Raw genomic sequence first — 22,022 nt, 5'->3', positions numbered from 1 at the left:
AGTGAGCGGTTGCTGAGGTCAGGTGGAAGCCGGCTCTAGAAAGCCAAGCCACTTGGGGTGGAGGGGATCAGGCCCCCTTCCCTGCCCTCCTCTTCCTGTCCCGGGAGCGGCCTCCCTGACCTTGAAGGGAGGCGAGGCGGGGGTGCGGCGCCCAGCGATCTGAGCACCGAGGACAGTCCCGCAGGCAGGCCCGCCCCGCACCTCCCGGCGCGTGCCCGCCCTCCCGCGCCGCCCGCCCGGTCTCCTCCCCTTACTGCAGCGCTCGCCGCGCTCGCGCTCGCCCATCGATCAGCCCCTCCCTCCGCCCCGGCGCAGACTGCTAAGCTCAGCAAGTCTTGCGGCAAAGGCACTTCGGAGCGGAGTTGGGCCCGGGGCGGAGCGGGGACTCCGCGCCCCTAGGGAACGGCCGCCGCCGCTGGACCGTCGCCAGCGCCGCATCTCTGCAGCCGGTTGCTGCTTCCCGTCGGGGACCGCAGATCTCTCCTGCTGCGTCGGGGTCGCCCTCGGGTGAGTCCTATCCCCCTCCAAAGTTTCTCCATCCCGGCTTCTGAGTCCAGGTGCTGAAGGCATCGGTCTCTTAAGGGTGGGTGGGGTCGCGGAAGTTTGGGACAAAGGAGACCAGGCGCCCGCACCGTCCTTTGCGGGGAGTTTGCCGCGCCACGGGCTTGGGGGAACCGGAGCCCGGGACCCAGAAGGAGGCTCCTCTGCGGGTTTGTGCGGGGAGCTGCAAGGCGGAAGGACCGAGGGTCCCTTGCATCCTCTCGCTCTATTGCTGGCGTTTCTTGTCCCTGGACGCCCCTACTCGTGTGTCGCCCATCCCCCGTCTGCTTGCGCCGTCTCCAGCTTGCCTCTTTTGCCCCTGGTCAAGCTTCGGGGATCTGCGGCACTGCCGTCGTGGGAGGAGAGGGGAAGGTCGCGCGTGCGAGGTTGGGGGGCCCAGACTAGAAGAACTCTGGAAGTGAGGGTCCAGGGGAGCAGTCTGGGATGCGACCGGGGAAATGGAGATGTCCCTTCAAATCTCATGACTCAGCATCACCTAGGGCGGCTTGTCGCTGCTCCAGCTCTGGTCCTCAGGGCCAAACAAGCCCATTCCTCTTTCTAGACTCTTCTATTTGCCTTTCATACTTTCCCCTCCCACCACCACGAATTATTCTATTTTAACTTAGAGAGAGGCCTCATCTTTATCCATCTCGTCTCGTTAACCCAGGTGCTCTGTTTTTTTCCTGCCTTCCTACATTCCACAGGTGCCTCTAGCGGCACGGGGTCTCCCTCTCAACATCCCCACTCCTGACGTGCGGGTGGAGGTCTCTTTCCTTGGCATGTCGCGGAAGAAGCCAGCACAAGGACAGAGGCGGCGCTGGCCCAGCAGGACCACTGCAGTGTGGAGAGGGCAGAGGGAGGGAGAGGGTGGAAATGGGGTGGGCAAGGGGAGAAAACCCTTAGGTTTTCAGAGGACACTTGAAAGAAGACTGGGGTCAGATTGGAGGAACCTGGGATAGGTTCTCTCCTCCTCTCCCGCTGTGGGCGGGAGGCGGCTCCAATGTGATAGATTGTCCTCAGTCCAATCTCTAGCTGACAGAAACCTGGGCACTTCATCACCCAGGTGCTGAGGAGAAGCAGGACCAGAGGCCCTTAATCCTTTCAGCTACCCTCCCCCCACCCCACCTCACCGCCAGCCTCAGTTTACATCAAGTCCAGCCATTGGGCTACTTTAAGAATGAAGAAGTGGACATGTCTGACACTCCTCAGACCATACCAGAGGGCAGGGCCACAGCGGCTGTGATGCAATGGGACGTGCCTTGTGTCCTGGCTAGCCAGACTGCGAGCTTCGGCTTGTGTCAGGCCCCAGAGGTGAGGCAGTTTCAGGGGCCTGCCAGCACACCGTGGCTTGATCTGGGGGATGTAGTCTCAGTCATTCCTAAGCTCCTGGAGAATGGCCAACAAACGCCATGAGAACCGGGGCTCTCTCCTCAGCCCTGTTCTGCTCTTTGGCACAGCCTTGGCCTCATCCCATAGGACTCCCTTTGCTTTGGGGCTTTTTTCTTAGGGTCACAGAAACTTAATCTTCATCCTTTACCCTCTGCACCTGGCCTGTGGAGGCCCTGGGACCCTAGGACTGTGGAGGGAGAGGACACAGAGGTAGGTGTCTAGTCACCCTCTGGAGGAGCAGGGGCCAGTCCCCTCTGTTGTAGGTCAGTTTTGTTTTGCTTTTCCAGCACTCCACAAGCTTTCCCCAAACAGCTTGGGATCCTATTTTTTTTGGGGGGGGGGCACGTACAAACACATTTCCTTCTGTCTTGGGGCCTGGGGAAGCGAGAAGGATTGGCTGTCTGTAGGTTGCCGATTCCTTGCTGGAGTCCGACTGGCCTCACCTGTGAGGAGCATTGGTTTTATCCTGGTCACAAAGCACCTTTCCAGAGCTGGGCAGGCTCTCCTGACCACACTGCAGCTGCAGCTGGTTTTAGCTCTTTCCCTTCAGGCCGTTTCCAGGTAGACGCTACAAGGCTGCCTGCCCCTAATACTGCAGAGATGGGGCCAGGGGGCAGGATGACTACCTGAGTCCTCCTGGGTCTGGGCACATCTGACCTTGAGTGGCTCTCACCTTGTCCTACCCTGACGGAGTCCTCCCTCTCCTCTCTGCTGAACCTGTGCAGTGTGAGAAGCAGACACATGAGAAGGCAATGAGGGGACGCCTGGGGCTGAGGCACACTCATGGCTGACAGTAGAATCCTGCTTCCTTTGGCTTTGGGGTTGCTTAGGTAGACTTGCCCGGGCTAGACAGGCTCTGGCTCTCTAGCCAAGTTGGCTCGTCTTGAGCGAGATATCGCAGGTGAGTGTGCAGGGTAGGAGGAAATCGTTGAGGGATTGGAGTGGCCAGCCAGAGGAAGAAACGAAGGCTTTGATTCAGCGGGTGGTTAGAACAGGAAGGGCAAGGCAGAGCCAGGTGGACTCGGGCGCTAATCCCTGGGGCCAGTGTAATGCTTGGTTTCAATGGTCGGCTGGTCCGCATTAAGAAACACCTAGGGCATCAATGACCTTCACCTTTGCTATCGACCAGGGCTTTTCCCAAGAAGATTCCCTGAAGGGGTAGGCCAGCCTGCATGTGACGGCACCGCTCTGGACTGAATTAAAAGAAAAAAAGGAGAAGCCAACCAGGCACCACCGTTTCCCCTGCTCTGTGCTTCCTGATCTGCCCATGTGTGTGTTCTCATAGGGACAGCTCCATGCTACTCCTGTCCCCATGCCTTCCTCACAGTGGACTCTAGCCCCTGAAGTTAGAGCCCAAAACCAACCAAAAAACCAAAACAAACAAACAAACAAACAAACCAAACAACCCCCACCTCTTTCCTTTTTACTTCTTGTCAGGTATTTGGTTATAGCTAATACACTAATTATGTAGTGTGTGGCCTTATGTATGCATGTGACAAGTATTTTATTAGTACATTACCACCACCACCCGCCACTGTCCCAGGCACTGTGGACATGGTAACAAACACAACAGACAGCAGTAAACTTTTTTTAAAGTCAGGGTCCCGTTTAGCCAAGGGTGATCTTGATCAATCCTTTTGCCTTCTACTTTTGGCTTTCTGAGAGCTGGGGTTTCAGTCATGTGCTACTACACCTGGTTTGTACAGTGCACCCCAGTGTGCCTTAGCAAGTTATTAAGCTACTTTATCAGTTTCCACAACCATTCGGCATTAACTATGGCTTTGTTGTTGTTTTGAGACAGGATTTTGTTATATAGTCCAGGCTGGCCTTGAACTCACTATAGAGCTAAGGTCCATCTCATGACCCTTCTGCCTCAGCCTCCTTGGGATTATAGGTGGGTGCCACACCGCTTGACAGGGTTTCTCTGTGTAGCTCTTGCAGTTCTGAAACTCCGCTCTGTAGTCCAGACTTGGCCCTAAACTCAGACACCTGCCTGCCTCTGCTTCCCTGGTGCTGGGATTAACAGTCAGCCATCACCTTTTGACAGTCTGCCGTGTGCCGTGCTGGGTGAAAAGCACTCGGCACTGGTGATCACTGACAAGTGAAAAAGTAATCACAGAGGACTCGTGACGGCTGTGACGAATGCCATTTGTGAGAGCCTGTGAGTGGTGCCTTGAACAGGGCTCGTGTCTGGACAGGTGCAGGGTATACTGTGTAAATACTGTTAATACGATCTACACAGTAGTCCACGGCTCCCTGGATTGGTGCCGTCTGACATGTGAATAGCCACACACACAACTGGTTGATGAGTCACCATCTGCTCTGCCGGAAGCCAGGCCAGGAAACGGAGATTTAGCCTTGGGCTCTCTTGGCATCCAGGAGGCCTGTAGTGAACGACGTAGTTTAAGTGGAGAAATGCCACATGACATTTTTCCCCCCTAAGAGGCAGTAGGACGATGATGGACAGATTGCCTGGGTGCTGCCTGGTTCTGCGCACGCTCCAGTGTCGGGCAAATTGTTAATCAAAATTCATATTCTCGGTCATCCTGTGTGTGGAGTGGAGCTAAGCTGTCTGCCCCCAACATGGGTTGTTTGGAGGAGCGTTAAGTGAATGAGTTCCTGGACGTGCCGGAACAGCCTGGGTAAGAGCTAAGTGAGTAGTGTCCCATCCTTGTCCACAAACAGAGTGCGTGCTCACTGAACCTCAGCCTTCCGACTTCCAGACAATTCTGCTTGATGGCCAGTCAGCTGTTTCTTACCAGAGCTTAGTTTCTGGGAAAGACCTGTCCCAGCCATCCGTCATTTCCACCTCCGGATTGGGCAATTTGAAGAGGTCACTGGGCTGACGGGTGACCGGATCCCAGCTCTGAGGACCCGGGTATCTGAATTTGGGCTGTGGGGAGCATTCGGCTGCTAGCCCCAAGAGTAAACCAAGCAGGGCTCCTCAGATGCATTGCGAACAAGAGCAGCTGTGGAAACTTCCTCCCAGGGCGGTCTGCAGACCTTGGCACAGGGCCCTGCTGCTGAGGTCCTGAACTCTGGGTGCCCTTCCAGCCCTTGCCACATGGGGGAGCAAGGTGTGAGTTGCACCCAGAGTGTGGTTTCCAAGTAGCCCCCCAGATATTTTTTGTTGGCCATTTTATGAGCATCTCAAGATTGCAGTTGTGGAAAGAGTTATATGACAAGGCAGAGCCTGGGTGGGTCACGCGTGGGAGGTGGCAGAGCTCAGCCCCACGTACCTCCTGCTCTCTCGAATACAGCAGTTCAGAAAGGACTTGTATAACTCTTGTCCCTCCTCCTTGGAGCAGCTCTCGATGGCCCTGTTTTACAATGAAGAAGCAGAGCTCTTTTCCTTCTACTTCCTATTTGGAGGGACTAAGCAACTCTCTGAAAGACACAAGGCTGGGAAGATCTCAGAACTCTGGGGGATCCATTAGCACACAAGAGGAGCATTCCTGATATCTGGTACTGTGCTGGGGGTAGAGAGGAAGGGAGCAGGTTCAAGGACTGAGGAAGCTGCTGCTGGCACGCAGCCAACACGGGCTCTGGAAGCATAGCCACCCTTCCTGGGCTATCAGGAACGGAAGGGCCCAAGTACTTAGCACTGGGAAGTCTGGGCCCCTTGGAGTCAGGGAGGTTCCCTTATGACATTTGCAAGGGCAGGCGCCTCTGAGCGGGGCAGGGAGTCCTCGGCCATGGAGAACCCTGTCTGGGCGGCCTATAATTGGGCTGATGTGGTGGCTCTGGAGCGGCAATTAGGGAATACTGCAATTAGAGGTGGAATTTTCCCATTACCACTGCCTGCCTCTTAATAGTGAGTGCAGGTGGTTGTGTCTGTGAGCATGGCACTAGGGAGATGGGAAACAGAAATGAAGGAAAGGCTGGGATCTGGGATGGGGGTTCACTCTGAGGGTGGGATGGGCTTAGGAGGGAGAAGCTTAACTCTTTCCATACTCCCATACTTGGGTCAGCCAAGCGGGGGATGTGGTGGTGATGCAGAGTTGGGGCCAGGAGACCTTTGGTGTGCTGCATTGTAGTCAACTGAGGCCAACCATTCAGGCTTACCTTGGGAGTGCGTGCATGCATGTGTGTGTGTGTGTGTGTGTGTACATGCACGCATGTTCTCGAGTATGTGCACATTGAGATAGGGTATTACTGTGTAGCCCAGGCTGGCCTGGAACTTGCAGAATATCCCAGGGTGGTCTTAAACTGGCCACTCTTCCCCCCTCAGCCTCTTTAGTATTAGCCATCACTGGGCTCATATATGTGTACACACACACACACACATATATCTGGATATGGTGTCCTTTAACGTCAGTACTTAGGAGGTAGAGGCATGTAGATCTTTGTGAGTTTGAAGCAAGCCTGGTCTACATAATGAGTTCTAGGCAAGCCTGGACTACATAGTGAGACCCTATTTTTTTTTAATGTCTATTTTTAACTGACACAAAACAATTGTACATATTTGCGGGGTCAGTGTAGATTCTTAACATACGCACCCTACAAAGTGTGACGCCCAGATAAAGATCCCTGGCATATCACTTGCCTCAGACTTTATTATTCCTTTGGGATTTTTTTGTTGTCCATGTTACCTGGGTCCTCCAGACAGCCCCTGCGCCCTAAGGGCTGGAGAACTTAAGAAAAACAGCTTTCCATTATCATTGACTGGTCTGAACTAATGGCCCAGATGTGTTGGACATCTACTTTGAGAAGTAACTGGGGAAGTTTTAATGACTGTATGGAAAAGAAGTTCTTTGTCATATGTGGCCTTCCTTTCTGCCCGTCATAGCTTCCCGGAGCAGAGAAGAGCATTGGAGGCTGCTGCAGGGCCCCTGAAGAGTGGGCCTCACAAGGCTCCTCCCTGTCTCTCTCCTTTAGGGGGAAGCATATTAAAAAACAAACAAACAAACAAACAGACAGACAAACAAACCAAAACCCACATAGCCCTTCATCTCCATCTTCTTTGGGCCTGGCTTCCCAAGTTCACAGTCACCCATGGAGACCCCTTGGTGCCACACATCTGGAGCAGCCACAGGCTCCATGGAGGAGCCTAAGATCACATGGCGGGAGGGACGGAGACTTGAGGGAGGAGAGAGCCATCATCCCATCACAGCTCAGGCGTGGAGGGAGGCTGCGCGAAAACCTATCAGGACTGAGGTCCCGCCTCACCCCTGGAACCCAGAGAAGTTAGAGGCAAACCTCAAGGGCAGGGCCTGGGAATTGAGTGAGCAGGCAGTGTGGAGTTAATTGGTGGGGGAGGGGCTCCCTCTCCCAGCATTAGTCTCCCTCGAGTAGAAAAAGCATCACTTTAATAAAGGCCGCCCTGGTTCCAAATCAATCCTGGCATTGCAGGAGGCGAAGGGAGAAACACAGCAGTGAAATTGGATTAGCTCTTTGATGCTGGGAACCATGCTGGCTGTGATGGGATGCAGAGAAGGGAGGACGGAACCTGTCCAAGAGGTCTGAGGCTGTCAAGGATACATACCTGGCTTCCTTCCATCCCACCTAGTCTTCTGCTGGGGGTGGGTTGGTGGGGGCAGCAGTGTGCCAGGGGCGGGGGTAGGGGGTGGAGGGTGGGAGGAGCCAAAGCTTTAGCTACTGGGATTTCCCTGGAGTAGGTGTGAGCTCCCAAGCTTGGGGTAATGGGAAAGAGGGAAAGAGTTGCACATTCTGAGGATCCAATACAAAGGGAACACACATGTGGCTAGGAGTCGGGGCTGGGGTGGGGAGCTGCCTGTGTGTGTCCGACAGCAAGTTAAACTTCCGAAGCCTCAGGGGGACTCCTTAGAGAATAGGGCTAGTCACACAGGGGCTGTTACCCCCAGGATGATTACACAAGGTTCCCAAAGTATGCCCCATGAGGCAGCTCCCAAGAGGGTTCCTTAAGGTCAGGACAGTTACAGCAAGAGCACTGAAGTGCTTAGCATGCTCACAGGAGTCAGCTTTGATGCCAAGGCAGTGATGGGCGAAGATGCTGATGCTTCACGTGAGTCAAGGCCACAGCACCAACTGGCCCAGCCATTGCGCTCTTCCCCAGGACATCTAAACAAATGATCACCAGTCTTTGGTGAAACAGTGAAAATACTGAGCCCACTGAGCCTGGGCCCTGGAATGAACAGACATCTTTTTAAATGTTTTCTGAAACAAAAATGGGTAGAAAGTACCAGAAGCCTGAGTGCCTGAGCATCTGTTTGAGTTACAAGCTGAACTAACCACTTCTTTCATGGACTAATGTTTTCATTTGAGAAAATGACTGACAAATAACAGTCATTCTGAGTGAAGGCTGAGTAGACATTTGCACAAACAAACAAACAAAAAACCCAACCAACCAACAAACAAAAGAATGGAGTTGGTCTACTTATTATTTCCAAGAAAAACACCCAGCATTGTCTGTCGCCAATGGTGAAATTCAAGCCTTCAAGCAAAAGTCAGAATTTTGGAAAGCATAATCCTTGTCATGAGAAAGGCTGTCCAGGTCAGATCCGTGGGGATTTTGTTCATGTTAGAGAACTTTGTCAGTATTTAGAAGAGCCACAGAACTGAGCAAGCTGCTGTCATCAGGAATCAATATGAAGCTCTAGGTTCTAGAGTCTAGAAGCAGCCTTAATCTCCCACTGAGTGCAAGGTTGCAGAGTTCATATTCAGTGACCCTAGAAACCACCACTGGGAAAGTCTGATGTCGGTATCAAGGAATATGGAAGACTTAGGTGTGGTGGTGCACACCCGCAGTCCCGGCACTTGGGAGGTGGAGGCAGGAAGACTGGGAGTTCAGGAACAGCCTGAATACTTGCAACCCTATCAAATATTATATATATATATATATATATATATATATATATATATATATATATATGACTGGCAGAGAGACCCTGTGTATGAAGGTACTTGCTACCATGCCTAATGACTTGAGTTTTATCTCTGGGACCCCATGGTGGAGGAGAGACCCAACCTCTGAAAGTTCTGCTTTGTCCATCCTGTGTGCACCATCTTTGTCAATAAATAAAGGTAAAATAAATACTCTGTGAGTCTGGGCTTTTCTTTGCACACTCCCTCACTATGATAGACTGAACACAGTCTGAGGTGGGAGATTCCAGTTCCTTCAGTAAACCAGGCATTGAAAAAACTTGGACACCTTTCTTTCTTTCTTTCTTTCTTTCTTTCTTTCTTTGTGTGTGTGTGTTGTTGTTGTTGTTTTGTTTTTCAAGACAGGGTTTTTCTTGGCTCAAGACAGTGTAGCCTTGGCTGTCCTGGACTTGCTTGTAGATCAGGCTGGCCTCAAACTCACAGAAATCTGCCTGCCTCTGCCTCTTGAGTGCTGAAATTACAGAGGTGCGCCACCATGCCCTGCTGACATATTTCTTATGAGATAACACATCTAGTTTTTTTTCTCAGCTTTGAAAATAGGTTTTATTGAAATCTAGTGTGCTCACATATATTGAATTGTTTCTGTCAGCCAATAATAGAATAGTCTGGATTTCTGGTATGGTAACTCCAACCCACGTAAGTGCATGTTGTAAGTGGGTCATCACTAGGCGGGTCTGAGCCACTGTCCTTGGGGTGGGGTCGCCAGCATGAGAGGTCGACACACACATGGGAAGAGCTTCCCAAGACTTAGTACCTCAGAGTAGAAGTCAGGGTGTTCTTGTGTCTCAGATGTCCCAATCACCTGGTAGTCTTGCTAGGTGGCCTGCATGGAGAGACATGGCCAGCCAGCACTGGGAAATCTTTAGGACATCCAGCCCGCTGGCCTCAGCTGGCCTCTGGGGTCCAGGCTTCATCCTTATAGTGAGGGAGGGGTATCCAGGGGGGATATACTGTAGCATGTCTGTTCTAAAGACCAGGGCCAAGTCCCAGTACTTGAGGCAGGGCGGTTGTGATTTTTAGCCTAGCACAGGTTACATGATAAGCCCCTGAATCAAATCAAATCAAATCAAAACAAAAAACAAAAGGGGGAAGGTGCGCACGCGCGCGCGCGCGCACACACACACACACACACACACACACACACACACACATACACACAGTGATGCGGTCCAGATGCCCAGAAGGCCGCCTGCTGTGGCTGGAGATTTAGCTATGACACTGGGTGCTGGCACACTGGGAACTCAGCAAACTCAGGACAAAAGGCCCTTCCTATTTTTTTTGTCTTTGTAACACGCCCCCGCTCCATGGAGGTAACAGTTACAGATCCCAGCTCTGCCTATTTAAAGTGTTGGGTTCGATAGCTTTTAGTATGTTGATGGCATAGGACAGCCATCACAATCCAGTGTTAGCCCCGTGATCTTTCACTTACAGAGGAAGACAGTCTCTAAAAGGTAAAACAGGTCCCTCAGGCCACCCTGCTGCTGGACAGCTTCCAGACCAATATCCAAAGTCAACTGAGACACCCTCAGTGCTGTTTTAGCTGCCTGCCTTAGAGAAGGTTGGGCTATCTCTTGCTTGGGGACTGTGGACAAATGCCACTCCACCCCTAGGCTGGTGTCACAGGACCCTGTCTGGAGTAGGTCCTCTCCATACACTTCTGAGGATGCTGACAGGAACCAGAACTCAGCCCGTCTCAGGAGTAAGGCTCCATCAATGGGCTTACGGTGCTTCCTTTGGCCTGGCTTACAGGAAACCCAAAGTGCCTTCTCAAATAGACCCCGATGGCCTGGGAAGTAAGACCCCAGGCACTAGAATCCATCTAGGGTGTGCTGGTAGCCTGGAATGGAGGGGAAGTTCTCTCTTGTGTCTAGCTGCCTTTCTTCTGCACCAAATACTCATTTCTTCTTTCTGCTCACCCTTTCTTCCCTCCCACCTGGAGATGCTGGGAGCCATTGTATGTGGGAAAAGCTGAGAGCCGGACTTGGCCATCCATGTGCCTGTTGAATTTAAGATTTAGCTTCCTAGGGCTGAAGAGATGGCTCAGAGGTTAAGAGCACTAGCATTTTCTTCCAAAGGCCCTGAGTTCAAGACCCAGCAACCACGTGGTGGCTCACAACCATCTACAATGAGATCTACTGCCCTCTTCTGGCGGGCAGGTGCACGTGCAGGCAGAATGTTGTATATATAATAAATAAATAAATCTTAGGGGGAAAATTTTTAACTTCCTGATCCTTGGGGCTCAAACAGAATTGTTCTTACCATGAGAAGACTAGGTAGGCTTCATGTCTCTCCTGTGGCATTTGTGGCTCTGGGCCCAGAGATGCTATGCAGGTGAGGGCGTGACCGAAAGGGAAGGTGCCTTTCTCTGGTGCTCAGCACAGGGCTGGGCCATTGCTGCTGACTGCCCTGCCTCATGGCTCCTGCCCAGCCTGGCAGTTGCTGCCCCGGCCTCAGTGCGCCTCTCTAGGGACTTTTTCTGGCGCTGAAGGCTGTCAGGAATGGGGAGAGACAAAGACATAACAAAAGACGAGGGGAGGGCTGCTTCTCTGGGTGACAAGGCTCACTTAGGTCAGTGGTTCTCAACCTGTGGGTCATGAACCTTGGTGGGGGAGTGGGGGGAGGGCGGGGGCGGATGTTGTTGAATGGCCCTTTCCACAGAGGTCACCTAAAACCATAGGAAAACAGATATTTACATTACAATTCATGATAGTAACAAGATTACAGTTATGAAGTAGCAGTGAAAATAACTTTATGGGGTGCTGGAGAGATGGCTCAGTGGTTAAGGGCAACGCCTGCTCTTCCAGAGGTCCTGAGTTCAATTCCCAGCAACCACATGGTGGCTCCCAACCATCTGTAATGTGATCTGATGCCCTCTTCTGTAGATAAAGCACTCATATACAATAAATAAATCTTAAAAAAAATAACTTTATGGTTGGGGGTTACCACAATATGAGGAACTATATTAAAGGGTTGCAGTGTTAGGAAGGTTGAGAGCCCCTGCCTTAGGTGGTTTAGACCTGCCTTGTGGGAGGGGTACTGAGACCCCGGATGCTGTCCCTTTTTTGGGGTTCTGAGTCTTCTCCTTTTTGGTACCCCAGTGCATGTTTCCTTTCTCCTGGAAGCCTTTTGTGAATTCACTAGTGAATTTCAAAGTTCTCAGAGGCAGGGAGGCAAGCAGGCAGTAGGCAGGCAGTCTTACTAGGACAGATTATTTTTAAATTAAAATTTACTTTTTTCTGGTTTTACTGAGACAAAGTTGACAAACATTGCAGATGTCCATGGTGTGTGATGACTTGGTATAAATGTACATTGGTGACATTTATCACCATAACATGAATCAACACATGGCCATAAGGGTGATCCTGTGGGGACAGATGACAGTGCCTGTGGTGTCCCTGAGACTTTCAGTTCTGTGGCACCAGGCTCTTGACCTTCCTCCAAAACCAGCCAGACATAGTCCCGAAACAGCCCCTTGTAGTGGCCCAACCACACCTTCTCTGAAAGCAAGTTCTTGTTTGGTTCGTGGTACCCAGCAGCATTAGGTGGGGAGAGAGTCACGCTTTCTCAGGCAGGCATCCATCTGCACACAGAAGCTAGCAAACGCCGCCGGCACAGCTTTTGGCAGGGTGCCCACGGGCAGTGGCGCCTTCCTCTAACACTTGTTGCAAAGTGACAATGACATTGAACTTCAGGCACATCTCTACTCTCTGGTCCCACACAGCCTTCCCTATCCATGTGCCACTTTCTGGCAGAAATCTTAGGCATTTGGCAGTTGTAGACTCCTTGTAAACTTGGGACCTTTGGGTCTCCACAAGCCATTGCTGCCTCCCCAGACTCTGTGACAACTGTTACCTGCTGTTAAAGAGCCAGTGCCTAGAGCTTGCTCAGCTACACCCTTTAGTGTGGAAAACTTGGAGACTGTGATGGGGTCCATGGTAGTTCTGTGGGAGGTGGTGGGGGACCCAAGCCTGGGGCTTCCCTTTACTGCCCTGGTGGCAGCAGTGGTGGAGGAGACTAGAGGGGGGAGAGGTGACCGTGAGGGTGTATGGGCTTCTGAAATTGTTCTGGCAGAGCAGGCTTATCTAATCCTCCTGCGCTTTGCCCCACAGCAGAAAGTTTCTTTTCTGTGTCCAAAATTTGGTAGAGAAGGACAGTTCTGTATTGTTCCTTGTTCTCTGTCTCACTGGTGGAGCCAGGACTTGAGGGCCAGGATCCCAGTTCTGTGCTTTTCTCGCAGTCCCCTGGAATTCCCTTCCAGAGGTCTTGATTACTTGCTCAAGCAGTCGCCACACCAGCCCTCCATGCAGGAAATGGTGAGGGGGGAGCAGAGAGAAGATAGCTCGGAGAGGCCATGCCTGGTGGTCCTTGAGGCTCGAGAAACACAAAATGTCAAACAAAAACTACAGGGTTTCCAATGGAGGCAGAGAGGGGCCTCGGGCACCCCCTAGCCTTCCCTCAGGTGGGATTCCTGGAAGTGCTGAGTTCAGAGGCAGGATCTGTCTGCAGAATCTAGAGTTTCTGGCTGTCACCACTGTGAGGACATCCAAGTAGAAAGGCCCCGGTGTGCTTCCCCCAGAGTCCCAGAAAATGTCACAGGCTTCCGAGGGCCAGCTGTGGTCTTGATCCACGACACCGAGAGAGGAGTTCTAGAACTGGCTTGTCACTCCAGAGCACTAACGAGTTGGAGGAGAACAGCTCAAAGCTAGAGAATCACACGCCATTGACAGTGCACAGACGATGCCGTCATAGGTGGGTCCCAGAGTGGCTGGATTCGGGGAGGATTGTGCTTGCTCTATGATGGAGTGAGAACAGTGGCCTCAAATGGCAACAATCAGAGGTCAGGTTAGATATGAGGCAGTACTTCCTCCCTTACAGCACTAAGGAATCTGGTTAAAGCGGTGTGGTGGTGTTGACTAGATGTTTCCAGAAAGCAGAGAGAGCATTTATGGGGGAGATTCTTGCATGGTGGCCGTGGCAGCGATGGCCTCACAAGGCTCTCCCTCAGACAAGTCCATGAGTCTCTTTTTGCTTCACAGCTGAGGTCACTGCTGTCCGGATGTCTGTGAGAGGAAGGGGTCAGGTCCTCTCAGCAGCGAGATTTTTAGCATAAACTGTCAAGTTCACATCTCTTGGTGACAGGGTGGCTAACTGCAGCTGTCACATCAGTCAAGTAGAACCCAATGACACCTTTGCTCTCTTGTCTTGCTGTGATATGGTGTCTGAGAAGTGTATTAGTTGCTGGTGGGGGGGGTGCTGGGGCAGCTGGCTTTTGGAGGCAGTGGGGAGAGAGATTTATGTTTCAGACCCAGGGACGAGGGCAGCAGACGAGTTCCTTGAGGGTGTGGGGCTGGGTGGCCTGTGCTGCTGTCCTCTCTGGGGATAGCATCTTTTAGCTCAGCCGATGCTCTGTAGAGGCCTTTTCTGTCCTTGATTTTTTTTTTAATTGTTGCTGATAGTCTTGGGCTCTCTGTGTGTGCATGGGTCTGTCTACCTGCAGTTGCTGGAAGGCCTAAGGATGCACAGCTGCACCACTGCAGAAGCCCATGCTGTGCACCTGTACAAATGATTTATGTTGTCAGGAAGTTGGTGACAAATCTATTGCACGAAAGACCTCAAGCATCTAAAGAGGAATTGGCAGACATTAAACACAGGCGCTGTCACAGAAGACCAAGCAGGTGGTGAGGCTGTCTCCCTCCATGGAAGGTCTGAGGCAGGATAGACACTAGGGAAGGAAAACTTGATAATTAAGAGTCCTTTATAGCAAGCTGGGTGGTGGTGGCGCACGCCTTTAATCCCAGCACTTGGGAGGCAGAGGCAGGCCGATTGCTGTGAGTTCAAGGCCAGCCTGGTCTACAAAGCGAGTCCAGGACAACCAAGGCTACACAGAGAAACCCTGTCTCAGAAAAACAATAACGACAAAACCCCAACAAAGTAGATGGTTCCTGAGGAGTCACACCCAAAGGTAACTCCTGGCCTCCACATATGTGTACATTCGACTGTACATAGAAGTAAGTGTGTGTGTGTGTGTGTGTGTGTGTGTATGTACATGTACACACACATGTAAAAATGCACAAAGCATCTAAAACTACTTTACCATCTACAGAATAAGATTAGTCTGTTACTTTTTATCTTCCAAACTTGATGGCAAGGACCCACAAGAAGGTTCTTGGGCTGGTTTGAATGGCCCTGGTCCCCATGGGCTCATATGTTTGAATGCCTGGTCTCTAGTTGGTAAAACTGTTTTGTAATGGTGTATTAGTCAGGGTTATAAAGAGTAACAGAACTTAGAGAGTGAATCTCTCCCTCCCTCCTCCCCCCCTCTCTCTGAAAAGAGATTTATTAGAGTGACTTATGACTTGTGACTTATAGGCTAGGGTCCAGCTAGTCCAACAATGGCTGCCTATGAATGGAAGGTCCAAGGGTCCAGTAGCTGTTCAGTCCACAAGGCTGGATGTTGCAGCTGGCCTTCAGTATATGCCACAATCCTGAAGAAGTAGGCTCTAATGCCAGTGAAGGAATGGACTTGCCAGTGAGACGAGAGCAAGCAAGCAAAGAGAGAGGCTTCCTTCCTTCATAGCCTTATATAGGTTCCAGCAGAAGGTGTGGCCCAAACAGCAGGTGGGTCCTCTCTCCTCAAAAAATCTGAATTAGCTGGGGCAGTGGTGGTACACACCTTTAATCCCAGCACTTGGAGACAGAGGCAGGCTCTCTGTGAGTTTTGGGACAGCCTGGTCTACAGATTGAGTTCTAGGACATTAAATGTGTGTCTTCTTACCTCACAGATCCTGATTAGAAGTGGATCTTCCCACCTCAAATTAAGCAAAAAAATTCCTCACCAGTGTGCCTCTCCATTTTGGGGCTTTTGAGTTAATTGCAGATGCAGACAAGTTGACAAACAATAGCCATCACAGAAGACTTAGGAATGTGGCCTTGTGAAGGAGGTGTGGTACTTAGGGTGGGCTTTGGGGTTACAAAATCCCAAGAGAGGCCCAGTCTTCTCTTCCCCATCCAGCTTATGGATCGGATGTGAGCTCTCAGCTACCGCTCCAGCGCCATGCCTGCCTGCTATCTTGCTCCTCACCATGATGGTCATAGACTCACTCTCTGAAACCGAAAGCCAACCCACAATTAAACGTCTCCTTTTATAAGCTGCCTTGGTCGTGGTGTCTCTTCACAACAGTAGAACACTGACTGAGACAGGCCCAGTGGTGATTTGGGGCTTTGGGAAAATGTGACCAAACCTCCAGTCTCTAGGTAAAAAACCTTTTCCGAACCACAAATCTTGCTCTGTTTACATTCTTCAAATTTTCAGTCTAGTGGTTTTCTTCCTCAGAGCGTCTCTCTGCCCAAGCAGTACCTTTCGGCTTGGCTTTTCTCTCACATTCAGTTCCTATGGCAGGATCCATTTGACTGAGTTGTAGGGCCAGCTTGCTGTGAACAGTGAGTTGAAACTCACCTTCCTTGTGGTCTTGACATCTGCCTGTTTATTCTACCTGAATTCACCTCAGCTTCCCTCCTGTAAGTCGTCTCTTGGATTGTGCCACCATCTTTCCCTGGAATTCCCTGTAGTGTCTTATAGTGCAGGAAGTCCCAGAAGGCTTTAAAACAAATAACAAAACAAACAAACAAACAAACAAAATACAAGCCATGGCTGTGCCTCAGGGTGTTCAGCACCACGGACAGCGGCCAGCCGGCCCTCTGAACTTTGGTCATAGGCTGACTTCCACGTTGGGAGATGGAGGCAAGAGTGAGAAAAATGACTGAGGTAACACAACACCTAGGCTTGGTACTTCCAGAGGAGAGGGGACTACTATTATTGGAAGAGTCCAGGCCTTGCAGAGTTGGTAGGCTGGGCAGAGCGAGCATCCCTTCTTATCACAGTGGCATTGCCTCAGCAGAAGGCTTGGGCAGCAGTGGGCGCAGCAGCCTTTCCTAGGAGAAGAGGTGACTTCAGAGGCCAGGGCTGTGAGGTGACAGTGGGGGAGAGGATCAGATGCTAACTTCTCCTGAGTCCTTAGGTGTCTGATGCAAGGCGGAACTATTTCTGTCATCTTGACACCAAGGGAAATTCTAGGCGGTACTGAGGCACCTGAGGTGGTATTTCTGCACTTAAGCGCTCCTCAGGGATGCCAAGTGCACCTGTTGCCATGCGGATGTCTACTTCATCTTCCTCCCCCATCCCTGGGACCAGCATCTCACTGTGCAGCCCCCGGCAGGCTCCTTCCACCAGAAGACACCAGCTGAAAACACCTGGCTGAGTGGGAGTGACATCCAGGTGTGGTAGGATTGTCAGGGGATATGCTTTAGGAAGGGTTTCCAGAGCCACTCACAACACCTTGCTGTTCACACCCTACCTCACTCCAAACTAGTTCTTGGGGTGAGTGGGACTAGGGAAAGTGAGGACAGACCACATGCTCAGCACAAAAGATGTGCATGCATGTTATTACAGTGTTCTGGGAGGGAGGGACTGGGGGCCCACACCCCTAATACCAGGGCTACCTATTGCTCAAGCCCAGTCCTGAAAAGCACTGCCAAAATAAGAGATAAGTTCAAGGGCAGAGGGTGAGCCCTGGAGAGCATGCTCGGTTCACAGCCTCGCTGCCATGGCCTAAGGCTTTGAGCCATGAGGAAAACTGATTCCACCTCGCATCTCCCGCAAGGCCCAGGGAATACAACCTATCTGACCATTAGCCCACTTTTTTTTGTTTTAGATTATTTTATATTATCTTATTTTAGTGTATGGGTGTTTGCCTGTACTATGTGTGTACCTGGTATCCAAAGAGGTCATCAGATTCTCTGAAGCTGGAGTTAAGGATGGCTGTGAACCACGGTGCAGAATAGTTTTATGTCAACTTGACACATGCTAGAGTTACTTGAAAGGAGGGAAGGCCAGCTGAGAAAATGTCTCCATACGATCAGTCTGCAGGCAAGCCTGTAGGGCCTTTTCTTAACGAGTGATCGATGGGGGAGGGCCCAGCCCATTGTGGGTGGTGCTACCCCAGGGCTTGTGGTCCTGAGTTCTATAAAAAAGAACTGAGCAAGCCACTATGAGCAAGCCAGTAAGCAGCACCCCCTTCGCGGCCTCTGCATCAGCTCTTGCCCTGTTTGAGCCCTTGTCCTGACTTCCTTCAGTGATGAGCAGCGATGTGGGAGCGTACGCCAAATAAACCCTTTCTTCCCCCAAGTCATGGCGTTTCATCACAGCAATGGTAGCCCTCACTAAGACAGCCACCACGTGGGTGCTGGGAACCAAACCCAGGTCCTCTGCAAGAGCAACAGAGGCTCTTAACAGCAGAGCCATTTCTCCAGCCCCTCACTTGACCCACTGCTAAGTGGATGATTCCAACAGAGCCAGACCGTCGTCTACTTCCGCTGTGAAGCTGTCATCTCATTGGGTCCCCAGCAGGACAAGGATACTTAGCGGACACCTGGGAATAGGGAGAGATTTTTACCTGTCATTTCGAGGGGAAAGCCTTTTCTTTGGGCAGAACCCAGCAGAGGCCAGGAGACCATTTACTTGTCACATTGTGGGAAGGTCTCCAGCGGCACTGACGGCACGGCTCTGCAAACCTGTAATTCTGTAGCGCCTTTTGAAGAGAAGGTGCCTCAAAACACGGCTGTGGCTGACTTGGAAATGGAAGCCTTACTCAGGGATTAGCAGTCTGGTGCCCTTCGCCCATCTGCCTGTTACCCCAGCTTGTCACCAAGTGTGTTTATCAAATTGGGTAAAATGAGCACTTTTCCCTTTCTTGGAAATCCTCATTGGGAGGCTCATGTGTACCCATCTCAGCATGGCCCGTGACTTGCTTAACGTCTGTTCAGTGGGGTGATGGCCCTGGGCCTCCCACATGTACTTTTTAGAGGTGGTTACTGTGTGTGTGTGTGTGTGTGTGTGTGTGTGTGTGTGTGTGTGTGTGTGCTCACACACTCACATGCATGTGAGATGGCTGAGTGTCTGCAGGGAGAGAGGATGGAGAGGGTGGAGGTCCCGGCTCCAGCTGCTCTTCTTTGCCTTCCTGCCCCTGACTGGGGGAGATGAATAATGAATACTGAATTATCGCTCCCTGCTCCTGTGGGAGTGCTCAGTCAGCCTCTAGCAGGTTTGTGGACTCAGGTGTCACCCTCCTGGTGGGTGGTGCTCTTGAGGTGGGAGGCCCAGCTCTCTGAGGCAAGTGGACTGTGCTGGGGGTCGGGGCTGGGGGGCTGAGGGGTGGGGAGGCCTGTGAGTCAGCATTCTGAGGTACTGAACTGGAGAGAAGGTGGGGACTCATAGTCCATGACTCCAGGGCCTGGGCTTGCCAGCTGTGTAGGGCTGTTGGCATTGCTCAAAGTTGAGGATGTCAGGGGACTCACTCTCAGGAGGGCTAGGTGGAAGCCGAGGGTCTTCGTGTAGTCCTAGGATGCCTAGTGTGATGCCAGCTGGCCCCCATTGGGTGCTGAGACCTCCTTAAACAGTCTTGCTATGCCACCGAGGAAGGGCTTCTCCCAGCAGGGTGCCACCCCATAGCACCGGCTACAGCAGTCTGTGGGTTTCTTTCACCCAACTCCCATGTCTCCCTGCTCCCATTCTCTGCCGACCCTGTGGAAATGATGTCACTGGGATCCCAGGATAGAATTACAGCCACAGCCACAGCCACAGCCACAGCCACCATATGCTTGGGAAGGCTGACTGCTCCTTGGGGTGTGTGTGTGTGTGTGTGTGTGTGTGTGTGTGTGTGTGTGTGTGTGTAAGTATGTGTAAGTATGTGTATGTGTGTGTGTAAGCTTGTATGTGTATGGGTATATGTGTGTGTGTGTGTGTGTGTGTGTGTAAGTATGTGTAAGTATGTGTATGTGTATGTGTAAGCTTGTATGTGTATGGGTATATGTGTGTGTGTGCATATGTGTATATATGTGTGTTTATATGCGTATGTATGTATGTGTGTGTGTGTTACACACTGGGAGCACACTGTTCTTACACATGTCTAGTGGCATGCTTATCTGTGAACTCTGGAGGCTGTTGTATGCTAGCCTCCTTCCCCTCCTTAGGGAGCAGTAGACCAAGTGTGGTCTAGCTGCCTCTTCTCTGACCACTAAGACCCCCGAAGACCCAAGAACATGGAGGGAAGCAGCCAGGCTCCCTGGTGGGCTCTAGAAGGCTTTCCTGCTGGGTGTGTGGCCCTGTGGGCTATTCTGCGAGTACATATTTACTGCAGCCGAGTTCCAGCCCCTGTGTAGAGTGCATACGTCCTTGACTGTCTGCTTGGATTGCTCCTCTGCCACTCTGCCCTCACACCTCGCCTCCCATGGCTGCTGGAGGCTGAGTGAAGAGGCCACCTGAGGACACCCCTCATCAAAGGCTGAACAACTTACCTCAGGCCTCTCCCCAGTTTGGAGAGGTGCCAAGGAATGGCTGATCCTCAGCCCCCATCCATCTCCGACCATCGCGAGCATCTTTTGTTGTCAGGAAATTCTTCCTGCTTTCTAGTCTGAGGTCCTCCAGCTGCAGCCAAATATGTCTTCCTGTCCCTCGAGGTCTCCTGTAGCACCGTGGGTGTGGGAGGTGGATGAGTAATGTCTGCTTAAGAGAGAGGATAATGCAATTCGGGGTTTGGACTTTACAGCCAAATCCCTCTGTGGCCATCAGTCATTCCCAACTTGACGTCTTTCTCCTCTCACTAGTTGGGCCCTGTCAAGGATGCTGGGGCAGAACACCCTCACAGGAGACGGCGAGAACCAGGCTGTCTTCTCATGCATGCTGTCCAACTCCTTCCAGACTCCCCCAGGGTCACCCCTGCTAAGGAATGTGGGAAAGCTTAGCGATCTTTGGCCGGGGACTCAGGGTGCTGTGGCAGATCACATTAGGCCATTTGACAGATGACAAATGAGACACACAGAATGAAGGAGCATACCAGGCTTGGAGTGTGGAAGTGGCCTCTGGGCTTTGTTCTGCACGGGATTCTATAAGGAACAACAGTGATCAGGAAGCCGGGCTCATTATACCAGTGTGGCCTCACATGCCTAGCCTCGGCTACAGGAGGGCTTCCAACCTAAGTGGGTTAGGCAGAACAGGCCCATGTCCCCATCCTAGGAAGGTGTTCCCTCTGTGGTGGTTTGAATGAGGATGACTCCCAGAGGCTCATAGGCTTGACTGCTTGGTCCCCAGTGGGTGGAACCCTTTGGGAAGGATTAGGAGGTGTGGCCTTGTTGGAGGAGGTGTGTCTCTCGGGGCAGGACTTGAAGGGATTCATACTGCTCTCAGTGTGCCCTCTTTGCCTCCTGCCTGTGGGTTAAGATGTAAGCCTCATCCATTCTTGCCACCATGGACTCCAGCCCTCTGAAACTGTAAGCCCAATTAAACGCTTTCTTTTATAAGTTTGCCTTGGTCATATAGTGTTTTGTCACAGCAATAGAAAAGTAACTAAGACATCTCTGTTGTTGTGTGATGGAGAAGCCATTTTCCCTTGCTCAATTTGATTTCAGTTCAGTGGTAGGCACAAAGAACGTGGCAGTTAGGAAGGGATGAGGGAGGAAAAGGTGAGTTTTTAAAAATCCAGATTCTAAGGGAAAAATAAATTACAATGCTATGTGTTTGTTTTCTGTGACCATGGCAAAACACCCCAGGTAATGAAGGAGAGAAGTTCTGTTTGGCTTGCACTTCATGGTGTCCTGGCTCTGTTGCCTTTGGGCCTGGGTAAGGTAGTATATCGTGGTGGGGAGGACATAGCCGAAGATGCTCACTTCATGGTGGCTGGAAAGAGACGGAAGGAAAGAAGGAGGGAGAAAGAGACAGAGGCTATGGGCCTAATGCCCCCTTCATGCGCTTACCTCCAGGGACTTCCCACTAGGCTCCACCCCTAAAGTTGCCACCACCTCCCAAGCGTGCCACTAGCTGAGGGTTTAGCATACAAACCTTAGGGGACATTCTGGGTCCAAACTCTAACAGTGTGGAAGGCAAGCCAGGTATGGTGATGCACGCCTTTGATCCCGGCATTTGACAGACAGAGCAGGCAGATCTTTCTGAGTTCAAGGCCAGCCTGGTCTACAGAGAATTAGTTCTAGGACCCTCCCTGCCACACCCCCCCCCCCCACACACAAAAGAGTGTGGAAGACAATCCATTCTTAAGCACACACACATGCTTGTGCAAGACAGAGAAACTTGTGGACTTTTCTCACGGGCGTGCTTTGATTGCATCTCTGTGATATATTGCCATTAAATAGCCCAGGATGGCCTCAAACTAATAATCCTC

The 22,022-nt window shown here is 51.5% G+C and overlaps 1 protein-coding gene across 1 annotated transcript in view; it reads left to right on the top strand.

Annotated features, from left to right (window-relative positions):
* Positions 1-305: 305 nt before the first annotated feature.
* SYT2 (synaptotagmin 2) overlaps positions 306-22,022 on the top strand; it is a 109,310-nt gene continuing 87,593 nt past the window's right edge. The window contains exon 1 of the mRNA XM_084796316.1: positions 306-507. The gene's annotated coding sequence lies outside the window, so the exon portion shown is untranslated. The remainder of the gene's footprint in view (positions 508-22,022) is intronic.

Source organism: Acomys minous (assembly GCF_964271855.1).
Source record: "Acomys minous genome assembly, chromosome: 1".
NCBI lineage: Eukaryota > Metazoa > Chordata > Mammalia > Rodentia > Muridae > Acomys > Acomys minous.
This window is presented reverse-complemented; position numbering and strand designations above follow the sequence as displayed.